The 25,146-nt window shown below is 40.3% G+C and overlaps 1 protein-coding gene across 3 annotated transcripts in view; it reads left to right on the top strand.

Annotated features, from left to right (window-relative positions):
- Positions 1-1,475: 1,475 nt before the first annotated feature.
- Positions 1,476-25,146, top strand: part of zgc:172282 (leucine-rich repeat and fibronectin type III domain-containing protein 1-like protein) — a 44,117-nt gene continuing 20,446 nt past the window's right edge. Inside the window, exons 1-2 of one of the 3 annotated variants that reach the window (XM_058413343.1) lie at positions 1,476-1,896; positions 13,922-14,055. The gene's annotated coding sequence lies outside the window, so the exon portion shown is untranslated. The remainder of the gene's footprint in view (positions 1,897-13,921; positions 14,056-25,146) is intronic. The other 2 variants (XM_058413341.1, XM_058413342.1) reach the window with 2 other exon arrangements.

The following is a 25,146-nucleotide window of genomic DNA, read 5'->3' as shown; positions in this document are numbered from 1 at the left end:
CTCGGACTCAACCCCACTGAACACAGATTGAACCTCAGGCCTCCTTACTTTTACAACCTCAGTGTCTGGTAATGCTCTTGTAGCTGAGTGATCACTAATCCCCACAGCCACACTCCAACATCTAATGAAAAACCTCTTTTTAAAAAAACTTTTATAGCAGCAAAGGAGGTTCAGCTCAGTATTTTAACAGAATAGGTGTATCTCAGTGTCAAAGTAGATGGCACAAGCTTTTATTATTGTTCCTCAATTCCACTGTATGTTTTACCAGAAGAGCCATATAATCTAACTGATACTGCTGATATATACCTAGGGATCTACTGAAATCATTGTTCCATTAACCAAACTGTTATCTATGGGGTCTCAGAGACAGCAGTTAAGCTTCAAATACTTAAAATATAACGAATTAATTAGCTTCAGGAATCCTGTACAGTGCTGCAGTTTGTCCTGTGTTTACAGTCTGATTGTTATTCAGATGAAACACAGAGAACCCTCTCGCCACCACAGTGTCCTTGAGAACATTTCATATCATGCGATTCGATGACAGTAAGACAAGAGGACAGAGAAAGGAACAAGATAAATTGGCAGCTATTAGGGATGTTTGGGGTGGGTAGGTTGAACAGTTAGCCCTGCTGTACAACCCCAGGCCCCAGTGTTACTCTTAATGAATGTCTATTTCCCTTCTGAGTGAGTCGTCCTTTCACCAGAATATATCAAGACACCAGCCAGATATGGCATCAAATTATGGGCTGCTTGTGACTCAGAAGGTGTGTGTCCTCCAGTCCAGCCATTGGTGAAACTGTAGACGTAGACCCATCAGTGATCCTGCACCAGGTTCTGGGATTTCTTCATAGTTAATTAAGTCAATAGAAAATTTGTTTAAAAAGGACACTTATAATATTGTTTCATTGGCTTATATATATATATATATATATATATATATATATATATATATATATATATATATATATATATATATATTGTTTTTTATTGTTTTTTTTTTTTTTTTTTTTACTGTTTTTCGGTTCAGGGCCAAATTGATCCCAAAGATATATCTATTATAATTTTTCTTTTTAATAATACACAGTTTTTGTGTGAATATTTTTGGACAGCAACTTTAAACGATTTTGTCACCAGTACACATCTATAAATCTATCTCTAAATATGAATATGAATATATATGAATGATAATGATATGGCATGAAAGACATTACCCAAAGATTTCACATCAAGTGCAGAACTCCAGAACGATCTCTGAGACTCCAAAGATAAACAAAGTTTATTAGTTTCAGCTACAGCACTGAAAGGAAACAGCCTTAAAAACAAAACAGACAGAAAAAGAAAACAGAGGCAATAATCCAAAATCACAGGAGGCGGGAAAATGTCGAAAGGTGAAAATACTCACTGTGAAAAGAAATGTTTTCCTGGTGTAGTCAGGCACGAAGGGCAGTCTTTGGCGCTGCTGAGATTAAACCCAGCAGTTCATGTGAAATTCAAGCTTTAATTCTGTTCTTTACTGCGGAAGTTAATGCAACTGTGGGGGATTGTGTTTATTTTGTACGCGCTACATCCATTTTTTGAAGTTCTCCAGATCAAAACATATATGTATTTATATATTTTTTCTCTAATCCATGTTTGAAATACTGCCTACGTCGTACTGACTGTAGAGCACGCGCCGTTATTGTAGCTGCGAAGATGCCAGCTAGCGCGAGCTCGCGCCTCACACGCCCATGAGACCGGGCAGGAAAACGTCGCGGTCGCGTGCATGCACACTAAAGCTTCGAGGACGTGCACTTTCTTTGGATGTGATATCTTCGAGTCCTTATTGTTGAAGATGGATACGTGTTCCCTTGTGCTTGACGTGTCTGAGACCAGCTCGAAAACTATCATGTCTGCAAGGTGAGGCTGAATTCGAATTATTTCCCGGATCTAATGCAGTATCTGACCCGGATTTTCTAATTGAACTTTTTTCCTCCCCTTCCGAATAAGTGGGGTTATTACCCGCACGTCTTGGAGAGGAGGTTAATTGCTCACTTAAGCGTGTATCTACATAGGGACAGCGGGCAGGTGTTGAGCAGAGGTCGGGGAGAAACACAACATACACACCGCCTCGTGCAGATCAGCGGTTTAGGAGCGGACACTAACGCCATGGACCTCGAGCTCAGCGGTTTAACACGCAGTCTGAAGTGTAGACGAGGTTATTTTGGAAATTAGGGCAAACTGCTGTGCATTGAGGTGTGTGTGTGTTTTTCCGTTAACAAACCCCGGAATGCTGAGTAATGATCAGCAATGCGCTACAGTAAATCTGATCGCTCAATTCTGCATCTTGGATGCATCAGAGAGCCATATTTTTCTTTCTTATTTGTTGATTTCTACATTCTGCGACTGTCATGTCACGCGTTTCAGTCACTTCTGAAATCCGCCAGTGATGGAAACATCAGCTGAAACGATGAAACACGTATTTCGCGGTGCTCCTGGTGCAGATTGGGAAATTATCGCTGGAATTAAAGGGGGGAAGAAAAGGATTACCCGTGCACGCGCTGCTGTTTGTGTGACACGCCAGCGTTTCGATCACTGCGTTCCTTATGTTGTTTTTGCCATGTCCTTTCGGTATCTCTCCCTGTTTTTTTCTGAAGCCTACTGTTTTTTGTCTTTGTTGTGAATAAGGTTTGTCAGGCTGTAGTGATGTAGTAAAATGTCTTATTGTGACCACAGACAGGGGGCCTTGGTGTTCCTGCAGACTCACAGCTCCTCTGCCGTGTGCTTGTGTGCTGAACCTCAAAATGAAACATTCATGAGATGCTAAAATGTCCAGGTGGTGTATGTTAACAAGCCTTTTAAACCCCCTTCATTTTTTGTTCTTGCTAAATCAGATGTGTAATTTTATTTTTTTACATCATGTCTGGTGTGGGGACGTGGTATCAGGTCCAGATTCGTATGAAACCTGTATTCAGTGTAAATCTAGGACACTTTATTAAAACGAGGCAGGTGGGAGCAGGGGCATGCTGACCAGGAAGAAGTTCCTGTTCGTTCGTCTCCGTGTTTCCTCTGCGTGTTCTGGACGCTTTTATTTTGGTGCTGTTTTTCTCACATGGCTCTCTGAGGGGTAACACCACCGAATCGACTCCAGCTGTTTTCAGGGGAAAGTAGCTAAGTGCCTTCTCGCAGAGTCACAAGATGGTATAAGGTCATGTGCTTTTAATGGTCACTGCACTATATAACCTGTGTATGTTGGAACAAAATGTAAAAAAAAAATACAATACAGTGCACAACAAATAGACAACAATACAATAAATACACAGCACAATGAACATCAAATAAACTGAACACAGATAATCATTGCAGACTAGTTCTCAGTGTATATCAGTAATCATGATGAGGAGCAGATCAGAACGTCTGAGAGAAAAAAAAGGAAGTTTTTCAGAGGATATTTGGATAAGATAGAATAGCGTTTTATCAGAATAGAAGATGGATCATTCAGTGCTGAGACTCAGGTACTTAGTGATTCAATTATCTCGCATTAGCAGGTAACATTAGATTTACCTGGCTGCAGCGTTGGCTGGCTGTGGCGTGTCAGTGAGTTTTGCGTTTCTGCTGTATTGAGTGTCATACAGCGGATTTACAGACCCGGCATCAGTGCGTCACGTTTTAACAAGCAGCTGTATTATTTGAGTGATTTACAGGGCATGACTGTTTAGGGGTGAACGTAGTCTAGATGTTGTAGCTGTTGACATCATGTACATTGTGAGAAGGTTGTAACTACAGCTAGATTGTCGTTGTTGACTGTTCTTTTACATGTTCAAAAGAACAAACTTCATTCATCATGTCGTGTCTTTCTGCTGCAGGATGTGAATCTGTGTGAAAGCTAAGGGGCTCAGTGTGCAGTCAGTTTCAGACACGCTTGCAATCACCGCTCAGTTCTCTGTTTCTGTACAAGAAACCAGAAATAAAGGAATTTTGTATTCTGTTTTTCTAAAAAATAAATAGTACTGCATCAGTTTATCATTTGTTTAGATTTGAGTCTCTTGAGTCAGAGTCAGTGTTTATACCAGTACTGGGAGTTTTAGACTGGAATCTGCGTGGATCATTAAAGTCCTGGGACTGCTGGGCGGCTTGTCAGAGGAACCGGGTGTAATGTGTGCTGAGGTGTCTTCCCTCTGGAAATAGCATTCAGATGTTCTCTGACTAGCTGGAGGTGCGAATTTAATCGCGATCTCATCAAAAAGCAATATTAATATTAGCTAGTAGGAAAATATTAGTGGCTGGCGATGAGGAAAGAGCTTTCATGGGGTTTAGTGATGCCACAATCACTTTAGTGGCTGCTTCTGACTTGTTGTTTGTGTGTCTGGTTATGTGATGCAGGAGGACCGAATGCCAACTGACAGAATCTAATTTCAAGTTTGACTAGTCATGAATTCTTAAAATGAATTCAAATAGAAGTGCAATATTTGAAATACGGAATGTGTTTGTGTCTGAATATAGTTGTGCAGCTTTGGAAAGGAAAAAAAATCATATATTTTTGTATGCTTCATGTCTGCCCTCTCACTTATACTTTACATTTTGCACCCAAACAGATTTTTTTTGTACTGATTTTCTACTCAGTTTCAAAAAGATCAGCACCTTGTAATTAATATTTTGTAAAGTTCTGTGATGTATAACAAGGCTGGAGACTTGTCGAGGGATCGTGCTGTACTCCTCCATGCAGAACATTTTAAGCTCCTTTGTGTTGTTCTTGTTGTTTGTGTTCTCACCGCCTCAGTTCGGAGAGAAATGTCATTACAAAACACTGATTTGGGGGGAAAAACAGAGTATAGATTTAGCCATAAATAGATCTTGAAAGCTTTTTTGTTTATGGGAAAGGCTGAACCTCTCAGAAGAGGAAAGCAGGTTTTAGTCATAAGCTCCTGCTGAGCAGAAAACCACGATCAATCTTCACCAGAGCCACAGAACCATGATCTAGCACAATATTTGCTATAGCGTATCAGCTGTGTTTCGTTGTGTGCAGTCCATGTGCTGCTGAACATGTTGTTTTCTGAAGGCAGCACAACACACCTGCTGGAGCTGTAGATCTTTCAGGAAGTAAAGAACATCAACCAAACTCTTTAGTTCAAAGCTCAGTCTGCTCTGGACTCAGTGGGGTTGTGTGGTGTAAGTGGTGTGGTGTAATTATTATCTCTGGGATTTCAGTTTCCTTTATGTGTCAGTCATTTTTACCTACTGCATGTCCTCGCTTCTAGAAAAACTCTGCACTCTTTTACCCTGGATTAAAAGACTGATAGAAACAGCCGCAGGTGAAATATCTCTCACCAAACTGACATGTAAAGAGTCTGTTATATCCTGAGGAAAAGAAGTTTCTTCATCATGCCACAAAGGGCTCTTTTCTACCATCACCAGAAGAAACCGAGCTGAAACTAAACATTGAAAATATCAAGTACATTTTAAAGCTCAGAGAAATTACGTTTTAGTAAGGTATTGAGTGATTAGTGATGTGTGACACACGCCTTCGAACAACCGCTTATAATGGAGGCAAAACATCTGCACGGAAGATCTTAAACATAAAGTGTTATGTGTATTAAACATACAGAATAGAAACCACCTGCATCTCGTCACACACTTCATCTCGCTGATTTACCCCATGTCCTACCTTCAGGCCTCAGAGAGTTCCTAATGTTTTCCATTGTGAAGAAACGCATCAAGGGGAAAAAAAATCATCCTTTTTTTTTTGGGACTTATTTTTGCTGCTGGCATTAAAACATTTTTAAAATTGTGCTGTCAAAACCTTGTGCCCTTGTAGGCAGTGCTGACATGCAGTTACGGTAAATCAAGCTGAAAGGAGCGCACAAAGCAAGTAAACTTTAAACTGCTGTCATCTGAGAAGAGAAAACAGAGCAGATCTGTAGAAGTTGACAGCGTTGTGTTGTGCTCGGCTCGTCACGTCTGCTCCGGATCAGGCTAGACATCCGATCTGTGTCCGAGCTCTCGGCAGGGGAAGGAGCTGAACTATAGAGAGAAGGAACAGACCCCTGGATCGTCAGTGTGTTACTGTTCTTCTTGTTAATATCAATATGACAAAATTGATGGCGGCGACTAAACAGTGATCTGCTCAGAGAGTGGAACTGTGTCGGTATTTAATCCTAATAGCCTTCAGGTTTGTTATTTTTACTGTGAGCTCGTCCTCACATTGGGGATATACTGCATCAGCAGAACGACAGAATCCTACAGCGGTTCAGTATTTCACTGTCAAATACACAAAGGGCAAAGTGCTAAACTACTGAACAGTATGTCTCATGGCATCACTGATTACTCATCAGTCTGTCAGGATTAATGTGGATGTTGCCTCACACGTTACACACAACTTACAACGATCAGTACAAATTACTACAGACTTCTAGCATCAGTTTTTAACAGACTCGCTTGTCCAAGTAAACCTGTGATTTTTAGGCTATTTTCTCTTTTCTCATCTTCCTGACCTGATAGAGAGAGAGAGAGAGAGAGAGAGAGAGAGTGTGTGAGTGTTAGAGCTCAAACCTGTTAATGTTCTTAATTGTGCTTAATGGTATTTTTTAGCTGCTTCGTTAAAACACACTGATGTTTTTTTCTTTTTTTAATTTGTATTTTAAGGTAGTGGACGTGAAGGCGATTGTGGATGGGTTTAACCTCAGAAAAAGGAAAATAAGTTTTTACATGACTTTAAATTTCAGTTTAAAATATTCCTTGGTTTCAGTCTAAAATATTCCTCCATGATTATTTTAGAAAAAGAAAATTATAAAAGTAGATCTAATCACAGTGTGTTTCTCTCATGTTAAAAAAAAACAACCTTGGAGTTGAATTTACTCAAAAAACAAAACAAAACCGTTTCATTTTGAGACTGTGAGTAAATTTAACAGGTTTTTGAGTAAAGACCACACACAATCTTTGTCGTTTTAGTTCTCCTGTTGGAATATTCTGTTTCAAATAAACTTTACTCCTTTGTGAATTTGACTTAAAATAAATATAATGGCACTCGTTTGAGTCTATTATCTCTTTTTAATAGTTGAATAATGTTGATGTATTTTTTAATATTTAATTCATTTATGAAATATTAAGATACAGTACGGTTAATACTGATGATGTGTTCAATAAAAATACACCTGAACATAAATCTGTTAAATTTAATACAGAAATATTTTATTCAGTGTTTACTTAACAGATAATACGTTTAATGATAAAACCGATCATCTCTTCAGCGGTCCGTGTCGATTTCTCTTCTCTGCATCGTTTCTCTCTCTGTCTGAAGTCTGGATCTATTTCCCTTTCCGTCTCCTTCTCTTCACTTCTGTTTCTTTTCACTGTTTTCGTTATGATAATAAATCTTTGAGAAGTCCCTCGCTCTGTACAGTGAGCAGAAGGATGTGTTGGTCAGATTTTCACTCCATCAGCAGCACCATGGGAACCTCTACTAAACTGGTGTGTGTTTTATTCAACTGACTTTTCATGTGTTTTCATGATGTGCCACTGAGTGCAAAACTCACAGACTTGCGTTAGTGGTTTTTTAACCCAAATAAACTTTTGGAAATGATTTAAATCCTTCAGCGTATGAGAGATCTTCAGAAACACTGCCACTGAGCTGAGTTTGAGTGCAGCAAGTTAACAAACCTCATGAGCAGAAGGTGAGCACCTGTGAGGTTTTTCCATCTAACAGCTTATCAGTTCCCTGATGGTGATGATGATGAAGGCTGACGTGGTGTCTTCCTCTCCTTCAGTGCTGCCCAGATGATTACTGAAGCGCTCTTTCTGACATTCTGTCAAATACACAAAGTGGAAAGTGCTCAAAATACAGTGCATCTCACAGCAACACTGATTACTCATGACAGAGGTGAGATAGAATAAATGATTTAGTTACTAATTTAGAATATTCACAACTATCATCTGAAATCAAGAAGAAATGTGAAAATGCATCTGGATCCCTTTAACAAGCTCCTCAAATGATTCTCCCAGGAAGGAAACGAGGAAGCAGATCACAGCATCTCTCCATCAGTTCATCTCACCATCACTCCATCTCACCATCCCTCCATCTCCATGGTGCTGCTGCATGAGCAGAACATCTGAACCTCCTGTCACTCTGAGGGATTTGACTACCACATGGTATGAAATGGACAGTTTCATGGTCATATTTATCATTACATATAATATCCAACATAGACCTCCTGTCTTGGAGTCATGTCCAATTTATAATTCCAGTTTACAAATACAGGTCTTCATCTTAGAGTACTGTAAATTTTATCCTTCATCTGTATCTATGGGTTCAATTGAAATCCTAAGGAAGATGCAGGCTTGACCTTTATATTTGTCTTGATTTTATCGAGGAAGAAAATCAATGCTTAACTGCAGAAGTCCAAGATCAGTGCATAATGCGACGCCTTCAGTGTTAACTATAAAACACACACACAGGACCACATAAAGATTCATCCTACAGTAACATGTTCCTGCAGGAACTTTAATAAAACAGTAAACACTAAAAAGATGTGATATTGTTCTTTATTTACTACAAAAATTTTTTTGGGTATGCTAATAAAACTTTCAAGTTAAAAGCTTCTCTCTGTAAAATAAATCTTTAACTCTGTCATGTTTGGGTCCGATTTCTAAACCAACCCCATGCCCAGATGTCTTTGGCATTGAGCTGTTGTGTAAAACATGATGGACCTGCTCTGATATGAAGCTGGAGAGCAGCTAATCTGATGATGACAGCGAAACACTACATGTGTGCAATTTATACAGTATCAGCAGCAGCAGCTTCCCTCCAGATCATTCGATTAGTGCCCAGAATGTGTGAAGCTTCCTGTACGTAATGGGAGAAGGTCTGCGCTGTGGTCAGACTGGTGGCTTTGTAGCTAGATTTCTTGATTGTGTGGCCGAACCTCAGTAGCCAGGTGCTACCAGTGTAACCATGGCAACCAAAGATATGATCGTCCTTAGCAACCAGAGTAAAGCAATTTGAGTGATGAAAATTCACTGATGTTCTTAGCTCAGCGTTTGTTTATTTCCATTAGGATTTGAATCAAGTTCATCATCATTTCTTGCCTTGTTTCATGGAGCACTTAAAAGTGTGTTTGATTTTTGGTAAATTATTGAACACACCCCTGCTGTGCTACATGCTGTCACTCATCTGCTCTTTACAATAGTGGATTCTCTTTACTGGAGTTTACCTTCACTGAATCTTAAACATTTCACCACGCTGGATTTCACTAAGATTATCTCATTGGCTAACTGATCTCCAGCACTGAGTGGTTTCATACCCTCCCTACTGCTGGTTTTTGGATTTACTTTCCTCTGAAGGTTACAGACTCTCCACCACGCCACACTGGGAAAATCTCATCAGCCGCTCAGACTCCACAGACGCAGCTCTCACATTCCCTGCTTTTGCAGACCGGAACACGTTTATAACAGTTTTTCTTTTCCCTCACCGAAGTGTCTGAGCTGCTCACCTCTCTGCACCCTGCCGCTCTGCTCCAAGGAGGTTTTAACATTAATACAGCAAATATGTTAATACAGAGAATGTGTTGTAACTGCTGATCTCCTGAATCTCCTGCAGGCTTTTCATTTCACTCAGCATGGAAATCTTCCCTGTGGCTCTGTGACACTGTGGATGTCGTGTCCTCAATGGTTTTCACCTCTTCACCTCTGCAGTGGAATTATAAAGCTGACCTTTTCCTTCTGCGGGTGGAGTCGCACCGTGTGCACGGCGTTAAGCTGCGAGTGGAGTGCCATGTCACGCCTCGTATTAAGACCTCGTTCAGTTCCTTTATTAAATGCGTTTCAGTTCGCAGGCTGGATAAGTTACACGGTAACGAAGCGTCAGATTCTAGTTCGCAGCTCTTGTTTTTTCAAACGGCCAATGAAATGACCAAAACACACATCTTGCACGTACAATGCACACTTTATTTCAAACCGTAATCTACTGGATAAACTACAAGAACCAACATGGGGAAACTAAATAAACACAAATAAAACGGTGTTTCATTGTCCACTGCTTCACATCAGGATTTTTATGGGATTGTTTTTTTAATTCAAGCTGACACGCCGCCAAGGACTGAAGCAGAAGAAACTTATATAAAGATGAAGGAATGAGACTTAGCAGTGTAAACTCTTTTACTTCTGTCTGTTGTCTTATTTCCTCTCCATCACTGTCACAAACATTAAACTTGCTGTGGTCGAGTCGAGAGTAGATTTCCTCATCTGGTTCTGATATTCTGTTATATAACTCTGTACAGCAATGCTAATTACAAACCGAATGGCCGCTTTACAGGATATAGGCTAAGAGGGGATGTGGCGAGTGGGGTGTGGTTGAGAGGGGTTGTAAATGAAAGGGGACCTGACAGTGGGGACATGTTTTAGATGGGCATGGTTTAGGTTTGTGTGTGTGGTTGAGATGGGCGTGGTTTAAGGGTGTGTTTGGTTTTTGTGGTGTGTTTGAGAGGGTGGGGGAGAGGGTTAGTAGGCAGATTAATTATATATCTGTTGAACTACACTTGCTCCATTAATTGTTAATAATGTTTAATAGTTAATATCGCTCTCAAAACAAACAACACAAGTCCTATCCGGTGTGAATTCTGGGTTACTCACACAGAAATCTAACACTCCATAACATCACTGTGAGAAACATAAAGAGGAAATGAACCTGTTTAAGCGGTTTATATTCCCAAAGGCTCCGGGACCAGAGGCAGTGTGAAATATTCTCTCTTCTCTCTCAATCAGCTCGTTCTCCTCGGAACATGCCCTGCTTCACGGAGCCGACAGCTGCAGTGATCTGTGAACACTTTTCTAATGAATCCTTCAGCTGAACTTTTGTAAATTTATTCATGACCAAATAGAAATGTCTGTCTTCCTCTAATGTCTGTCCTCCTCTACATGGAGATTCTCCACTTTATGTCTCTGAACGAGTTTGTTCAAACTGATCAAACACCAAGAGCTTCCACTAGCAATCTGAACCTGACCACTGTTACACTCTGTGTGTGTGTGTGTGTGTGTGTGTGTGCGTGCGTGCGTGCGTGCGTGCGTGCGTGCGTGTGTGTGTATTTGTGTTTGTGTGAGACCGACAAACCTAGTAACTGTTACCAGTTTTGCTTCCCTTTCTCTTATATTTGTGTATTTTTGTTGTTCACATTGTTAGTTTTGGAGTATTAAAGTTGTTTAATTGTGGTGTTATTGTCAGGTGTTTATTCTGTACTCTGCAGCTCTCAGATCTAGCTCTCTGTCTTACGACTTGGTGATGAATTTTTCTCCATTAAAACATCAGAAGCATCTGTTCATTTTTCTCTGCAGCTCTCGGGCACTTCTCAAGTCATTTCGAGTCCTGAAACATTTTCCGCCATTTGGATTTTTTTAATATATATATTTTTTGACAAAACTGCTTTTGTGATGCACACATCAAGCCGGGTCATCAGAACATTGGCTCAGATCATCTCCAAACAATGAAGACCAAATTTATGGTTTAAGATTTTCCGTAAACCAGACCGTTAGTGTCAACTCGCCAACCAACATGACAGTGAGCCAAAATATCCTGAGGTTCTCACAGAACCTGACTTGAGGAGTAGCAGGGGCAGGTCATGAGGTATGATAAATGTATGTATGAACATGTCACTTCTGTATAATTTGTTGTAAAAAATCATGGATGTGGTCTAATTAAATTCGTTGAGGCACACAGCATGAAATAATATCTGATTGTACCATGTTGGCCATTCTGAGGTGTGGGTTAAGATGCTGGATTTAATGCTGGATGTGTTGGAGTTTCTTTATGAAACTGGTTATTGTCTTGTTCCAGTTGAAGTGCTACCACTCCTGCTGTGTAATTCATAATGACTATTTACATGTGTTTATAGTTCTTCAATCCCAATAATTAGCTTTATAAATTTGAGAGCATTTTGAAAAGTATTTGGACATCACAGTGTTTTGTTGCAGAACTGTTGTTGACACAGCCTTGGTATGAAGCAATGAACTTTTTGCTGCTTTGTGGTTCAGATTTGTTCAGTTCATTTTGTCAAATCTTCAGTTCCCCCTAAATTGAGGTTGAGTAAAACATCAATCTTCTCCCCAGATTCATTTTCTTGGCCCATGAGATTAAATTCTTCTCCATTATGTGCTGGTAATTCGCTCCATTCATGCTGCCTTTGATGAAATGTGATGCTCTAGAACCATCTGAAGCCCTGCGTCATGATGCTGCTGCTTCTGTTCCTCACTGGGAGCATGATGTTCATCATGTTCTTCATGTTCGTGGGATCATGTGCCCAACACTTTCTCTCCATACATGATGGAGTTGAGATTAGTTTTTGTCTGATCACGGTTTATTGTCCCGCTTTCTAATTTGTCTTCATGGTGTCAGACCTGCCTGTCTGTGCCTGTTTTTCAGCAGATAAGTGTCTGTTTCTGCTGTTTTCAGGAAACTCCTTGTGTGACTGCCAGCTTCTGTCTCCTCTTCCGTCTGTTAGTCTGAGTGTGTTGTGAAAGCTTTATCGGTGAGATTCACCTAAACAGGGCCAGGTAGTTTTGTTTCCATGAACTTTACAGCTGCATGTTTTCAAAGCAGTTTCAGTGACGGGGATGTTTCAGGTCTTTGTTACGGCTCTGTGACTTTTTCACTTTTTTTATTACGTTGGTCCCTGAGAACTACACAAAGCTGCTGTACTTTCATCATGATTGCTTCTTGTTGCATGAAATCTTCCTAACAAATGCCAGAATCTTTTATAATGACACCAAGTGCAACTTCCACAATAGTTTTGCATCATTGATGTCATCTAGAACTTTATTTATTTCCATAGGGTTAGATTTTTTTTTTTTTTTTTTATATATTTTTTTATAAATATGTACTTTGTTGTGCAAAACATATGTAAAAATGTAAAGTGGATATATTCTGTGGAGATATTTTACAAAACAACAACAAAAGTTTCACACTCTCACACACTTTCTCACACACTACAAACTTTACACCCAGAATCACTGCATGTTACGTTTGATTTGTATCCATGTAACCATTAATGAGTTACGGCCTTTTGAGTAAACGAAGCTCCACTCTGTAGGATGGATTATCATGTGTGGATTGTATTGCTTACAAACCTGAACCTGTTTTAGTAAGCGTTCAGGTTTTCTGTAAATTCGGTCAGTATAAGTAACAGAATCTGGAGGAAAAGGAGGAGAGGAAAAGAGGTGTGTTCACTGTTAGACCTGGTCATTTCAAATAACTGAGGAGCAGAAGGTAAAAGAAGGAAAAGAAGAATATTCCAGGCTCTGAGAGAGAGAGTGTGTGTGTGTGTGTGTGTGTGTGTGTGAGAGAGAGAGAAAGAGAGAATGTGTGTGTGTGTGTGTGAGAGAGAGAGAGAATGTGTGTGTGTGTGAGAGAGAGAGAGAGAGCGAGAGAGAGAGTGTGTGTGTGTGAGAGAGAGAGAGAGAATGTGTGTGTGTGTGTGAGAGAGAGAGAATGTGTGTGTGTGTGTGTGTGTGTGTGAGAGAGAGAGAGCGAGAGAGAGAGTGTGTGTGTGTGTGTGAGAGAGAGAGAGAGAGAATGTGTGTATGTGTGAGAGAGAGAGAGAGAGAGAGAGAGAAAGAGAGAATGCGTGTGTGTGTGTGTTTCTGTGTCTTGTTCTCTGTACACTGAGTATGTACAGATACACAGGTGACCTTGGAGGAAGGTGAGGCGAGTTGTTTACTGGTTAAGTTGAAGCTGAACCTCACCCTGACTCTCCTAAAGCATCATGGGAATCTGAGAGCATCTTAAAGCTCCTCATGTGTCACTTTCACTTCATGTAGCTTCTTCAGTCTCTCTATAAAGACTGTTCAGGTTTGTGTGACTGAGTGTGTAAACATGCACCTCGTCTTCTTCAGGCTAAAATTGAACACCTGACTGTTTTGTGTAAACATTTTCTAAGTCGTTTTTTTGCTTCTGTCTCATAAGGGCAGCGATCCGCCTCCAGCCGCGTCCAAGTCCCAGTTTGAGGACGGTTCTGGGTGTAAGGACACACTCTGGTCTGGTGCGATAGAGGGAATGAGGCGGTGTCTGACTCGTCTGCTGCGCTGTAGTTGTCACAGGTAAGGAAGAGGCTCTGAGTGTCTTCTGTATCAGACTGCGGCGTTTTCTCTTCTCTAGTGACATGACAGTAAACAGTCTTCATTTCTCTACTGAACTCTCTTGTACTGATCTCTGCTGCTGGATCCTGACTGATGCTCCAGGATGCAGCTGTTGCTCCTTGTGTATTTCTGGAAGGTTTCTGTGAAGACGTGGGAGATGTCTGTGTGTGTTGCTGAGAGCTCAGTGTGGCATTGGGTTTGTGGATGACTGATGTGGATGTTGTATTTTTAATTTGTTCAGAGTATCTGTTGTAGTAGTCCTGCGTCATAGTGTAGTTCACATTATTCCATGCGAAGTTGTGTTGCTACAACTTGCTGAAGGACCCTGAGTAAAATCAGAGCTTCTTGGGAGTTTGATGAGGAACAGAGCAGAAACGTATTCAGCTCTTGTCTGTCTGCACGTCTCAGCACTAAACCAGCCTGTTTCTGTCTCTTGGGATTCTTCATGCCCATGAGGCCAGCTTTTCCTCTCTCAGTGAAGGAGGAATGATTATGTTCTCCCCTTTGAAGATTGTTGATTTGATATCGATTAGAACGCTGCTCTGCTTTGAGAACATGTTGTTAGTCCACGCTTGTGTTTGTTCTTTCCCCACACTCAGAACAGAACTTGCCTTCATCTGGGCAGCTTTCACTGGATTCACTGCCACGAAACCCACACGTTTTTCTCTTCTCTCGTCGCCTTGGTTTCCTTCATGCTTAGGCGTTCTCTTGGCTTTGCTGAATGGCATTCTCTGCACATTTGCATGCTTTGTATCCTGCACAGTGCTGTGTGTGGAGTTTGGTTGTGTGGGCAGGTTGCACTAGTCTTTAGTTGAGCCTGAGCTAATTCACACGATCAAGTGACTGCTGCTATTTCCAGCGTCAGCTCAAAGCCAACATTCAGGAGTTTCTCCTTCTCACAGGTGTTAGCTGGTATAATTACACTTGTTTCTCCTTATAGTTTCTACTTCTCAGAATACTGCAGTTACACAACCTGTTGAAAGACAAACAAATAAATGTCAAATCTGCAATTTTCGACTCATGTGCTGTTCAGTGGATATAAATGACACGCACCTGGTAAAATGGTATCATTTGTGTGACGTAGAAAAAGTTAGGTTAGGATAAATCATGTCAAAGCTTTTCTCACATTTAATGTTTTATAATAACTTACAAAATTAAAGTAAAATAAAAAACAGAAACATTTTACAAACGTATTAATATCCCGTGTCTCTGAGTGGTGTTTACACGGTGTTGCACTGTGCGGTACGGTGTTTTTTTTTTTTTTTTTTTGAAGATTTTACTCACTAATCTTGATTTTGTTCCGTTTGTTCCATTTTTCATTAGAAAAATGCTCTAATTTTGTGAAACCATGAAGAATCCCCTGCAGGTTTCCTCTTGATCATTCCACATTGATCTTCTGAATGTGTTCCTTTATTGACTTGCTATCGTGCTGAAAGGTGAAATTTGTCTAACGGAGGTCTGTCGGTTTCCCATGATTCCCTCTGTCACTGTACTTCCAGCTGCTGTATGAACACTGACATGTCCACATACCTGCTGAAATGATCAATCAGCTTTTCTTCTAAACTTATTTGATAAAAACGACCCATTTAGCCGCCTGCCTGTATATGGAATACAGTTCTGTTTATGTAACAACATGCAAACTCTTAATTCATGAAAACTCTGAGCACGTCTCAGAGCACGCTGTTGCGCTGGGTATTTATTTTCCCATCAGTGTTTGATGTGTATCTGAGTGCTGCTGTTAGGATCTGTTAGGGTTTTAGCCTGGAGACAAAGCTGGAGGAAGATCCTGAGAGCGTGCAGCTAGTCTCACCGATGTAACTCTGAGTACTGCTCTGAGTCTTTATCACACTTAGCATTCATGGCATAAGGCACTGAGATGTTTGGAAAGTAAAGAAATGCTTGACTGAGTCTGTAAAGAAATTCATGTATTTTTCTGTATTGAGAAGAAAAGAAGACTTAATTATAATGGCAGAGCAACGCAAACACCGTTTGTTTACATAGAAAAAAAAGTGTGGGTATTGACTTTCTCTGAAGAAGAACACAAATCGCTGACATTTTCTGAATCAGATTCTGAAGTCTGGTAAATTTACTGTCGTTTCAGTGAGAGATGGTCATGTGTAAAAATCACGGCGGTGGAGTTTTGTTTTGTTTTGTTTTGTTGTCATTTACAGTCTCGCGCATTTATACTGGGGACTGGGCTTACCTTTATAACAACAAGTTAAGCAGAGATCTGTTTATATATTATTACATATCAGTGTTGTTACCACAGACCACATAACATGAGACACAATAGTGATTACATAAACAAAATCTAATGGAACAGAAGATCGTTTTCAGATCCTAATGGGACTCTGAGTGTTTTATTAAAGGCAGTCGAAGGTAGAAACATTAAACCCAGTGCTAGTGTTGACTGTAAAAGACACATTGTGGAGGTTTGAAGCTTCTTTTTCTGTCAGAACGTGAGGGATGAAGGAGACTTTAGCTTCCAGCTTGACTTCAGGTTTGTTCTCTCATCAGCTTCTGAGTCTCTGACCTGCTTCACTTTCTGTAATAAGTAACATATCTGGACAAGGCTTTTAAAAGGTCTGTAGTGAAATACTATAGCGTAAGCACGAAAAAGAAAAGGCTAGAGAACACAGAGTGTAATGAGTGAGAATTAGGAGAAGCTTTAGCTCTGTGTGCTGGAGGCTTAATAAATCAATCACAAGAAAACCAAGCCGTCTGGTGAAGTAGACAGGAAGTCAAAGCGCATAGAATCCAGATACTCACAAAACGACACGGAAATCCAATAGGGAAGTGACAAACAGAGCGAGGGTCAGGCGCAGAAGCAGACCAAACATGAAACCGCGGCTCAGAACTTGCTCAGTAAATATATTAGCAGTGAGCCAGAGCCTGAATGAATCCTTTTATAGTTCATACACAATAAGTGACTGGGGGAACAGGAAGTGTGTGTGTGTGTGTGTGTGTGAACCCTCTGTTTGCATGGGTGTGTAATGGCATGACTCTGTGCATGTCTCCAGCATGTGTAAAGTGAACATTTCAGTAATGATGTTGTGAAGTTCTATTGAGATCATCAATTCTAATCACTGAGGATTTAACGTTTGTCTGAAGAGATCACCTTTTTCCGATCACGGGTTGTCCTCATCCTGATCTTCACCCTCATTTATAAAAGTCACAGGAATATTTCCATATTTTACTGTTAAACATCTTCATATTTTATTAGTGTTTTCTGAAAACACAGTGAAGCCAGGATTTCATGTAGAATTAAAGAATCCAGATTTTCTCCTATTGCTTTGCTTCATGCGTACAGAGTTCATCAGGCCACAGCGGGAATGTATCTGAGCTGCTTTGCAGTGTTTGAACAGTTCTTCAGACTGATGTTACCACCCAGGATTTCTACACTACATTCTGTTCAGAGTGAATTCAGTGCAGAAAGCAGCTGATTATCATGAAACACAAGCAGAAAGTTTAAAGATAAACTTTTAAATACAATTTGCTGATGAAGTGTCTGTGATCCGTGACGTTGCTCACTGTTTATTGGGAAACCTTCTCAGGAAATATGAAGCAAATCAGAGGTCATGGTCAGTCAGGAGGCCTCCAGTGGCTTCACATGAATTGACCCTAAAGTGATTACTGAGTCCATTAGGACAAGACTGACCAGCTTCCTGACCAGCTTCTAGTCCTTGGACCAATGCTGATGGAATCAACACCACTCATTGAAGAGATGAAGATGCTAATGGAGAGCACTCTGTTACACATCACTCTAAATTCTCCTGTAGCTCTTCAGTTATGTTGAGATCCAGTGACTGTGAAAGCTTCAGGAAAATATAGATGTAAATTTCATCCTCCTCTAACCCTGTGCTCTTTGTGCCGGTGGATGGAGCTCTGTCCTTCAGGAAGTGAGCACACCCTCAGGAAAGAAATGGTTTCATGACTCATTAAGTCTGATCAGTCAGCAGAACTCAGCAGAATGATTGGAGCCTCTTCATGGCTTCAGATGCCTCTGATAGTGTGACAGTGGCACCAGTTTCCCTCCAGTTTCTCAGCAGCTTGTTGTTATGTAATGGTCTCAGGTTTCTTCAGAATGCATTTAAGATTGATCTTACATAACCACCGCTTGCTTTTGGAAAAGAATAGATTACTTTTTCAAAGATCTGATTATTTACAAACAATCATCATGGCCTGCGTTTTCAGTCCTTTTCACTGTTATATACGTTTATATTTATAGCATTTGGCAGAAACCCTCATCCACAGCTGTTTACATTTATCTCATCTTTATACAGCTGAGCAGTTGAGGGTTCAGGGCCTTGCTCCAGGGCCCAGCAGTGCAGCTTTGTGGTGTTGAACTCATGACCTTCTGATCGTTCTTTGTCTAATCCACTGAGCTTCCACTGTATCAGATTCAGAGGTGCAGAGGAGTCATAGTCCTTTCATTGCAGATTCTGTGTAGTAATAATAATAATAATAATAATAATAATAATAATAATAATAAATAATAATAATAATCACATAAATGTTGTAAGGAAATCCATTTTAAGCTCAGCATGATGATAGGCACAGACTCAAACTAATTATGTTGCACAAAATCCGTCTGTGTCTCATTTGATCAGAATACCTTTTTTCATTTTTGAAAATCATTATCCTGAAGAGTTGTAGATGATCAGTTATAGTGATTATCAGCATTAACCTGGCAGTTCTAATCAGACACGTTTCATTAAATCTAATCAGCTTCTCCTGCTGTTTGCAGTGAAGCACAAGAACATTTGTAAATCCTAATAAACACTAATAATGTGTCGTTTTGTTAAAACCAGGTTTCAGCTGTACGAGAAGTTCACGTTACTGTATCACAACAACCAAAAAGGCATTTTAACAATCCGCCCTTCAGAACTGGAGAGAATTCAGCACTGAGTCGGTTCTGATCTGGAACATAGCACGAGGAAGCATGGGACTGGACTGAGGTGTGTTCATGGTGAAGAGGAACTGAGAGTTGACACCACCAGCTTCTACACCACAAAACATCTTTCAGGAACCTTGGCAATTAAGAACCAAGTACATAGTTAGATCCAGGACCCGTTTTAGTTCATGCTGTCGGATGGTTTTGGGTGGAGCTGTGTGCAGTAAACAGCACCAACCAAACACAAGCCTCCCTGAATGATGGAGTCTCCTATCTGATGATCTGACTCGTGAAGTTCAACTATACGCCACAGTTTTGTTTTTAAATGAGCAGCGAATCATTCACTGGACTGTGTTTTATACAAGTCATCGACTGCAGCGATACACTGCTGAGTGGCAGGAAGAATAAAGGCATGTCCTGGCATCAGGGTTAAAATCCAAGAAATGAATCATAATCTTTAAATAAACATATAATCATATACTATATACTGCACACTGTCCACAGGTGAGGAACATGTGCTGGAACTGTAGAGATTGTCTTCAAATTCACACACACACACACACACACAATTAAAAACCAGACAGCTGAGTCAGTGGATATTTGTGCAGGTGTTGTAAACTCTCTGATATTAACTGCTGATCCCAGTTTGATCCCAGCAGAGTTTGATTTGAGTGATTTAATTTGTCACTGAGCAGACATTAGCTGGCAAGAAAAATGACAAGGCAAAAAAAAGCACCCAAAAGAAGAAAACGATGGATGACATAGCCAAAGGTTCTCACATTCCCTGGGGATCGTCGCTCGTCGGTCTTTCAAGAGGTAGGGATGGAGATAGCTTGCTTTCAATTCTGCTTTCAATCCTTACTTGTCATATTAGCTTCATAAAAATGTTTGCTGCTGTTTGTGCAGGCGTGAACATGTGATGAGAATGGATGAAAGCAGGAGTGAAAGCGAGCCCACGCTTTACATGAGCATGGAATGTTATCTGGCTGATGAAGAGCTGGGTATAAAGCTCTGTATTTATAGGAAGCCAGAGAAAGCTCCAGCTGGTTGGATTCTTCTGCGAGGAGCTTCTTCTTCTTCTTCACAGCAGGAAATTACATGGTGTCAGAGTTTCCCTGTAGTTATGATGTAGTGATGTACACCTGCTTCAGCTTCCTGCAGGTGAGGCGGATAGACAGAAACGGCAGAAATGACACATTCCCCTTTCTGAAGTACTTCATTATCACCATCATTGTCATGGCTGCTGTTCCAGATGTTGCAGGTCACAAGCCTTGATCCTGGTGTTCTCGTGAGGTATGGACAGAGCTGGAGCTGACGACCTCTCTGGGAAATCAATCTTAATTCTGGCTTGTCTGCTGGATCTCATGGGCTACAAGGCAGGAGAATGAACCCCAGTCCAGTGCAGGGCAGCATACACACACACACACACACACACAAAATCACACCCTGGGGCAATTCAGCATAGCCAATCTGCCTACCTGCATGTGTGAAGAACCTGGAGGAAACCCAGACGAACACAGGGAGAACATGTTAAACACTGCTGAAACACTTACACAAATACACAAAATAAAATTCGACTGTCCAATAACCAAATCATTACTCATGAATCCAGGAAGCAATTCTACAGAAACACTGTGTGAGGAATTGATGCTGTGATCATGTTTAGTTTTCTTCTTTCTTTACTCCACTTACTCACTGTCCACTCTATCACACAGCTACAGGCTGTGAGACCGTGTGGTGCTTGCAATGTGCTAAACATTTTTATAATATTTACTACAGACACAGTATTGTAAGAAACTACAGACTGTCTCAACCCAGATTCCACTCCATAGTCCACATCTGAAAGAGCTCCTTCTCGAAAAGGCTTACATATCATATAGAAATATGTTTAACTCAATTCAGTTTACATTAGCTTAAAGCAGCCTTACTGTTCTATACATGCTGTATCGGCATCCCACAATTGACTATACATAAATGCACAATATAATCACACTCTCCGCTGTCACCCAAATGAGGATGGGTTCCCTTTTGAGTCTGGTTCCTCTCAAGGTTTCTTCCTCATACCATCTAAGGGAGTTTTTCCCTGCCACAGTCGCCTCAGTCACCTCAGGCTTGCTTGCTCGGGATAACATCTAGGACTGTCTGTTGTTTTTTTATGTTGTTTCTTATGTAAATCTGCTTTGAGACAATGCTGTCTGTTAAAAGTGCTATACAAATAAAATTGAATTGAATTTAGAACAATTACTTACTTGGAGCGGCAGCAAGACATCAAGGACCGTAAACGTGGAAAGGGTAAACGTGACCGTGATTACCATTTAGTATCGCCCGACCATTTGGGTGATAACACCTGTAACAATACCAAGCCAAGGTGTACGTGATCGTGATTACCATTTAAAGACATCCAGCTAGACAATGATATCACCTGGCCATTCGGGTGATACTCAGTTCTTACACTAATTTACATTTAAAGTGAAACTCATTTAAATTACACACGGAAAACATAAAATGTTTGAGCAGGATTTGTCCTACGTTCTGTTTGACTCCGATAAACCCAATGTACTTTATGTATTTTGCCACTGCGACACTGCAATAAACCTCTTCATTAAGATTTTCGACGCCCTCATCGTTTTATTTTTCTTACAGTATGAACAACAATTAAAACATAATTATAATATTTTTACACATCTGCTCTAAAATGAAGTTTACTGAGCTGCAGGTTTACAGAAATCATTCTTATTAAACATACACCATTTAAAATTGAACTCAATGTACATTATATAGTCAAACGTATGTGCACCCCTGACCATGTGTCAGTTGTGCATTTATGTTGTTTTCTGTTAGGGATGTGAAGATGTTTTGGTAGAGATTAGACATTTGAATTTGATAAAATTACCAGATCTGTTTTGATGTAGAACATCTGCTGATGTGCAGAATGATCCATTTCAATTAGACATTTCTGCTGCATGTGTTCACCATCTCCACTGAAGGACATGTGATACTCGGTGTCTCTGATTATTCTGCGTTTGCAAACCCTTTATGGATTTACCTGGATTTTATAAAACGTGCTCTGACCTTCATTCATGTCCTAGAAACAAATTGAATTTCTGAGAAAGACATGCATGATGCTGCTTGTCGCCATGGGAACCATGATGTGACGTGTGGGGAGAGGGGGAGGGGAGATGGGGGGTTGCTCATGGCAGCAGATCATGTACAGAACCTGACTCAGTGGTGGTGTAGACGCTGATGAAACCTTGTCTTGGACAGAGCATTCCGGCAGCCTGAGAGGAGAATTACGTGAAGCTGATTTGCATATTCTAAAAGAGGCTCCTGGAAAATCAACTGAAATATCCGTTTAGTCCGACACAGAAAACAACAAAGCAACTTAAACTGTGTTAATATCGGTGCAACGTGAACTAAAGTTGTGAACACTGAATACTGCTTCTCTGTGTCACAGCTGATTTGTGGTTCTGATCATGGTCCTGAGCTGTTTCATGGATGTAAAGATCTGTGTCTTCACAGGGTTCAGGGCCAAACCCTTACAGTCAGCCAGAGGCAATGAAAGAACTGAGGCATTTCCACATGATCAATTGCTATGTAGCAGATAATCAGCACAGCGTTTTCCCTGCCGTTACGAGACAGCTTGCAGGGCCGTGGTTCGATTCTTGTAACTAAAATAGAACGTATTGATCAGCACTTACTTGCAGTTTAATCCCCTGTGGAAGAAACAAAAACACTTTGAATGCTTCGAGCAAGAAGTAGAAAGCCTCAGAATGCAGAGCTTTTTTCTGACACTGACGAGTCTTTTGCAAAAAGACTTGCTGTAATCTACTGTGTTTGTTTGTGGGGTCTGTGTACTTCTGAAGGTTAAATTACAGCAAGTATGAAAGCCTTACTCAGCTCTGAATATATTCAGACTTTTTACGATGCAAGAAAATCTTCTTCCAACTTCAATGTGATAAAGCAAACAGGACAATTCAAGTTAAAAGCAAATCAAAATGATTTCGGAATAAAAAGAAGAAACAAACTTGGTTGTATGAGTGTGTGATGGAGCATGTCTCTGTGCTCAGAATTAACAATCAAACTCATTATTCATCCCTCAACAGTAATCATCACAAACCTGTCATCAGTGAAGTGATTCTGATTAACCGCAAATAAAGAGCAGCTGTTTCTGTAGGATTTTTGTGCCATCATCTTTGTTTCATCTGAATCCATGTCCTTCAACCAGAATACAAACCATCTCTAGGTTCTCACTGTGGAAAAGTACTGAGAAGGAAACGGTTACAAAATAATTTCCATAACATTCGATGTACCACGTAACACTGAAGACCATCAACAAAAAATGCAGCACCATGGTGACATCACCAAGAACAGGAAGTTCCCCAAACACTGAAAGGATAAAAATGATCAGGAAGAACTCATGAAGGAGCTGCAGGAACATCTGACTGGACCGTTTCTTATATTCTTCACATCTCCAGGCTTGGGGCAGGGAACCACGCAGAAACCCGTCTCACTAAAAAAAATTTGGCCAAAACATGGCGTTATGCTCTGATGAGACCAAGGTAGAACTTTTTGGTCATAATTCTAAAAGATTCTGTAATATCATTCTCTCCTGGTGCAAAACCTGTAGATGAAGAAAACATTCACCTTCCAACACAACAACAACCCAAAGCACAAATCCCAGTCAATGGAAGAATGTCTTCAAAGCAAGAAGATGAGCTCTATTTTACAAGCACAAGGGATTTAAAGAGAACACGAATGTGTGGAATATTAGACGTGGAATTAGCAGATCTAATCTAACTGAGAGAAACTGTCTGGCTTTTAGACTTCAGTGGATATGAGGTTTAATGATCATTTTCAAAGCTATAGACCAGCAAGTCTAAGAAATTGGGGCATTCAAAGTCAATTTAAACATTTTCATTTTAAATGACTATTTAAATCGTGTTCTGATCTCAGCTTCTTCTCCTTTAGAGACCTTGACAGAAATTCTAAGTGGATAACATTTTTAGTCATTAAGAGGTGTTTTTTTCCCCCACAAAATAAAGTTGTGAAAGGATCTGTAATCAATTAGCAGAGTGACTAAAGGACAAAGGCTTCCATAGTCAGCATCATGCTCAGTGCTTCAAAAGTAAAGTCGTCTGTTTAATTAGTCAGAAACTGGTGGCATTAATATGACAGTTCAGCTAGACACAAGGAAAACTTCTGAAAAGCTGTCTAATGTGTGAACATGTTCTCACGGCCTTTACCTTCTCTGCCGCATTGTTTTTAATTGAGATTTTTTTTAAATCACATAATAGAACCTAGTGCTGTTCACATTTTTTATGGATTTCTGTTGAACTGATGAGCAATTTGCTTCAGACATGCAGAATATTGTGTTCAGATGCAAATCCAGTCACTGCAGGCACAAGAATAGTGTCATAAATTTTCTTGACAAGTGCATTAAAATACATTAAAGTAAAAACTGTGTATGGCGTTTTATTCAGTGTTGGACTGAGACCTGAAGCCTGCTGAGACAAAACCCTGGCCACATTACATCCATTTAAACCACATTACTCCTAATTTATCCACACTACATTTCTCCCAGGAAAATTCCATCTAATAAACCCCTCAGCACCTGAGCAAGCTTTGGTCTTCTATAATCTGTGTAAAAGATGCAAGTTCTTTATCAGTATCTGGAGCAGTGAAGCCTACATCAGGAGCAGATCTTTTTTCTGTTAAGCTTCTCACTTTCCTGTTAATGTTTAGGATTTAATTTTTATGTGTACGTAGAGAATTGTTTAGTCCGGCATTTTCTAGGTAAAGGTGCAGATCTGAGCCAGTGTTTGCTCTTAAAAAAATGCTGGTGTCAGAAAATGTTCTGTAAAGCTCCTCTGGGCAAATCTTAGAGAAAAGAGTAGGAGCTAATCTTAGGATAAATCTAAAGTATGAATTATGACAGTTGCTCCATAATCAGTCACCCAGACCTGCTTTCTGTAGCACAGCACAAGCCTACAATATGTTTCAAGGTTGAAGTGGGAGCTTATTATTTCTCTATATAAAACTCTGCTATAAAACTCGAACATAATGTCATTTCTCCTGGACCGTGGAGCAGCACACAACAGTACACAAGTGTAAATACACACCATGGTGAGACGAGTGCAAGACAATAAACACACAGCACA

This window comes from Hemibagrus wyckioides, linkage group LG17 (genome assembly GCF_019097595.1).
Source record: "Hemibagrus wyckioides isolate EC202008001 linkage group LG17, SWU_Hwy_1.0, whole genome shotgun sequence".
Taxonomy (NCBI): domain Eukaryota; kingdom Metazoa; phylum Chordata; class Actinopteri; order Siluriformes; family Bagridae; genus Hemibagrus; species Hemibagrus wyckioides.
The sequence above is the reverse complement of the archived record's forward strand: the minus strand, read 5'-3'. Positions and strand labels throughout refer to the sequence as shown.